General features: G+C 38.3%; 1 long non-coding RNA gene across 1 annotated transcript; it reads left to right on the top strand.

Moving 5' to 3' along the window:
- Positions 1–213: 213 nt before the first annotated feature.
- LOC136359965 (uncharacterized) lies at positions 214–4,780 on the top strand. Its single transcript, XR_010743391.1, has 3 exons — positions 214–398; positions 1,133–1,264; positions 4,682–4,780. It is a non-coding gene; the product is annotated as an uncharacterized lncRNA (long non-coding RNA).
- The last annotated feature ends 247 nt before the right edge of the window (positions 4,781–5,027 follow it).

The following is a 5,027-nucleotide window of genomic DNA, read 5'->3' as shown; positions in this document are numbered from 1 at the left end:
AGAGCTCTCTGATCCTTTGGACATTTATTGTAGCTTGGAAATTGCAAAGGTTGTTGGTTTGCTATTTGCCACCAGGTGGCCTAGCCATTCCACCGTTCATGTGGAACGAGACTCCATTAGAGAACAGCAGCTGGAACTTTTTAAGCTTTACATATTTTTCTTCCCAAGCCTCCACCTCCCCTCCTTCCTCCTCATTCAGTTGATTAAAAGCGATCAGGGCTGCTCTGATTTATCAACTCAATCCTTTACTCTAAGCAATTGAGAAAGCTGGTGCTTCCAGCCGTCCAGCCCCAGCTTTAGAGATCAAGCTCAGCCGTCTCTGTTTACCTCTTAGTCCAAATGAACTCTTGCCATAACAACAGCTCTTGCAGGTACCTTGGACTTTTCCTCGTGCGGCAGTAAGTGGAGATTGATGCCTTTGTTTGTTGCCTCGGGTATGACTCTGGTAGCTGGTTTTGTGACCACCCAGGAGTTCTGCGCTGGCCACATAAGCTGGATTTATTTTTTTATAAGCTGCCTTGTGTCCCTGGAGCATTGCAGCGTGGATTCAGTGGGCCAGAGGGTCTGACTGAACAAATAGGGTTTGATTTTTAAACCCACAGCAGTCCCCCTACTCCGTAGGTTTGGGATAGCCATGGGGAACTGGCTGAGCTTGGAGCTCCTTGGGTTTCAAAGGAAGCCGGCATTACAGCTCATGCATTAAAAGTTGGGACTGACTTCCCATCTTGGAAGGCAAGGAGTCAGACTTACTGATATGAAAATGGGAAGATACTCTTGGATGTTTATCTCAGGCATTTACTGATGAGAAGGGTGGGGAAGGCTCTAGGTGTCACAGCAGTACAAGCTAAGGAAAAACACATTTACACCAGTGGTATTACATTGACATGCAGGTATTGGAAAGCCACTGAAAGACTTCCAAAGAGAAGGAAACACGGTTTAGGAGATGATTTTTTTTCATGTACTAAACACCAATAGCTTAGAAAATGGTATTTTCCACTGTTTGCATAATGCCTGAAATTTTTCAGAAGGTACTTTCAAAACAAATCTCAGTAGCTAAGCAATTAACTATGATTATTTGGTTTAAACACCCATAATTCATTTATTTACCCGTCTTTGTAATGATGCATTTCAGCTTTGATGTGAGCAAGGGCAAGGTGCAATGATGACAGGCAGGACCATCACGTCAGAGCCCAGCAATAGAAGCATCTTCTCAAGATCAGTTTAACTCAGCTCTGAACTGGTGCCTGACAATCCCAAATCAAAGGTATGTGGTTTCTGAATGCCCCTTATGATAACACAATTGCAACACAAGTCACAACCACATTGGGCAGGCTTTCCTAAATGATGTGACGATTGAACTTTTAAAAATATCAGTCATTTGGTGAAAATATCAGGAGTCCTTACATTTGTTAAATGAATTAGTTATAAATAATAAATACCTAGAAATTGGTCGATACTTTGAGTTGCATCACAAAAATATCATGAAGTAGAACTGGATATTTCAGTTACTTTAGCCTAGCCTTGGGCACTGGAGAGTCCAATTCTGATCATTTGTAGGATAAGCAATCAAGTTCAGGGTAAGGAGACTTTAGCCAAGGTGTTACCCTGGCTTTACACCTCTGCAGATAGAATCAGATGCTATCTCCTAGTCTGTGCATCCTCTGAGAATAGAATTAATTTTGAATTCTTGTATCATCAGCTTGCTTGTGCACTTATTTGCTAACTGTCTGACTGAGTGAGATATTCTGGGTCAGTATGATTTAGGCATCCTTTATTACACACTTTCCAATTCAGTACATTTTTTAATCAAGACTAAATTGAAGTCAGATTCCAGGTACATATAAATATAATATATATTTAGTGAATACATTGCAAATCCCCAAGTCTAATTTTGAATGTAACTATAAAAGAATAAGAAATATGAAGGTTCCTTTATTTTGTAGAGGAGTGTTAAAATATTGCCACGTCTTAAAGGCAAGTTAAAACCTATTTTCATATTTTTAAAATCACATTAGCTAAAAGCTTGTTAAGGAATAAATAGTCCAGAGGATAATTGAGACTTAGCTGGCTTAAGCATTAATGAATCAAAATCAGATGCCAGATCATTAATTAATTCTACAAATTATAATGTTGCCATTACATGCAAATACTATGAGAACTAATACCAAGGAGAAAATTAAACTGCGTAGTTTCCCTTCTTACTACATAGCTTTTGGCAAAAATAGAACTGCAGTAGGTTTTTTTTGTTATTACATATATTGTCTGTTTTTAGAAAACTTTTGAATGATTGTTAAATTTTAAAAACATTTCAATTTCTTTAGCATGCTATTTATAGAATCTGCCTATCATAGATTATAAGGATATTTCCATCAGTGGTGTAACTCATGGAAACTAAAATGTAGCAGAAGTGACAGAAAAGTCAATTCAACACTTCTGAAGCCTCACAAAACTTTATGCCCCTTCAAATCAGCCTCTTTGGTAAAAGACTTAATAATAGATGGGTCTTGCAATGTGGCCTGAAGTGCCACTCTCTCAGGCCCCGTCAGACCAATGCAGAAAAGGAATTAGAAGAGAAATGAGAGACGCAAAAGAGAAGGTCAGCTGGACATTTCTAGCCACCACTTCTTATCCCACAAGAAGTGGAAGCGTCAGTATATTTAAATAGTGGTGGACATAAGCCACTCTTCTGCAGAGTGCAAAACCCAGTTGGGGAATGGGCAGTGATGGAATACCACTGAACCTTATGAAGAATAAAACACTAAACAGTGATGAAATGATATAATGTAAGATAATGTAATGACACAATAGAACATCAGTCTAGTCAGAATAAAACTTTAGGGCCAAAATGACAGAGCACCATTATCTGAAAACTCACAGTATTGGAACTCTTTGTCTGGTGTGGTGTATCTTTTCCTCTTTTCCCATCATGTGACAGACATCAAGATTATCTCGGATCTAGAACATGAAGGTGGTCTAAAACATACCCAAAGTGCTTTAATTAATCCTGGAGACCATTCAAAAGCAAATGTACCACAGTACTAGTGAAATAGTTTGCTCACTTAAGCATCACGGAGTAAGTGGGTAGGTACACTCTCCTCTGAGATTAAATTGTCCTGAAGGATCCAGCATAGACTGTCAAGTCTGATGTCCATAAGAGCAATCTGTGCCTGTAAGGAAAAGCTGTAGAAGAATGTCCCATTTTTTCCTCCATATCGATTGCTATTTTCATTCCATTTTCTTCCTCTTTTTAATTGAAAAGAAGCCTAGGTGGATTATTTCTAGCTGAAACAGTAAGATAACCTGAAATAAAAATATTCTTGCAGTTTCCCAAAAGGAATCACAGTGCACTTTCCAGTAGGAATCTGAGACTCATGAATCTTGTTACCAAGAGCTACATTTCAGCTGCAGAATAATAAGCCGGCACCTTTTTTCAGCCCTTGGTGTCTGCCCACCATTAATTACAGCCAAATATTTGCCAAATCAAATCTATCATCTAGATCAAAGTGTGCTAGCACCATACTGACTGTCTTTTCTGATAGTTTCATATCTATGCTGAATAGATGAATTCTTGGTAATTTTTTACCCTTTGGGTCCTTTGAACTACCTAAAGATGTTAACCTTTCCCACGCAATAAAAATTAAACTGTCAATAGGCAACACTTTGGATAATAATGTCTTCTAATATAACTACCTTATCTGTCCTTCTACTGAATTCATGGCCCTTTTCCATGTTTGGAGACAACAGATAGTACTAAAGCTGATTTATTGCAACTTTTGGCCTTCTGGCAAAATTACAGTATCTAATAATAGACTGGTAATTACAATTTTTCCTCCAAAGTTGCTGTCTTGAACACAAGTCCAGGAGAAATTGAGAGCAGCCAACAATGGATGCCTATGAAATGTACATGAGAATAGGACAAGCACATAGAAATGCTCCATCCAAGGACTTTTCCAGACTGCAGCTGCTTGCATCTCACCACTTCTTGAGGTATTTAATAGTACTTGAATAATTTTTCTTGTGTGAATGTGTCCAGTCTTTCTTTCTGTTAAGATAGATAGCCAATATGGGTCACTCTTCTAGTTTTAGTCTCCCCAGCTACACTGCTAGATTAGTGGAAAGATGATGGGCTTTTTTTGTAATGAGTAACGACTCAGAGGTGGAAAGGACTCTTTTTACATGGTTGGATGACCAAGTTCATGGTGAAATAGCTGCTATAATTCTGCTGGGATTTCATATTATCATTAATGATTTGCTAGGGCACTTGAAGCCTGCAATGCTATCCCTTAAAAGGATTTAAAATCTAAACACATTAAAAAAGCCCTGCATTTGCGCTGCATGGCTTATGTTCCTATTTTCTGACACTACAGCCCTAATTCTTTTGACACTCTGAAATCTGTCAGTGTTGGAAATTATTAATGCCACCATCAACGAGGGAAACTACAACCCAGGAACTTTTACAAATTTGGTGTGAAAGCACAGTTTTCAGCTGCTGTAGAAAAATCTTTGGCATAAAACTGTCTTGTTCTTCAGCTTGTTTTCGTATTTTTCCACTCATAGAGGTTAATTAATTACAGTAATTAATAGCTAGACCAAATTTATGCAGGCTAACAGAAACTTTGTTCCAGATGGATGCTGCCATGTAACACGGGGCAGTTGGTAATGACTTTTTTCTTTACCGAAGGGTGTCCAGTGGAAGATCACAGTTATGGCAGTTTGGGGCAGAGGAAACAGAACTGCCCTTCACCCATGCAATGAGATGTTTTATGACAAACATCTTACTCTAACTGGTGAGTGACACCAAAACAGATACTTTTAAAAATCCATTTGTTACATCTTACAAGCTTTCAGCCAATTTGTTGAGATAATTCTATAGAATTGATTTTTGTATATACTTTTATCTGATAGGCAAGCACTCACTAATGCTTACTATGGAGTGGTCCTATCACAAAGTGCCATATAATCAACAGCCACCCAAAGATTAGATGGCCTGGAAAAAGCATTAGATGGGGCACAATTCTTCTAAAAAA

The sequence above is a fragment of the Sylvia atricapilla genome, chromosome 4, assembly GCF_009819655.1.
Source record: "Sylvia atricapilla isolate bSylAtr1 chromosome 4, bSylAtr1.pri, whole genome shotgun sequence".
NCBI lineage: Eukaryota > Metazoa > Chordata > Aves > Passeriformes > Sylviidae > Sylvia > Sylvia atricapilla.
This window is presented reverse-complemented; position numbering and strand designations above follow the sequence as displayed.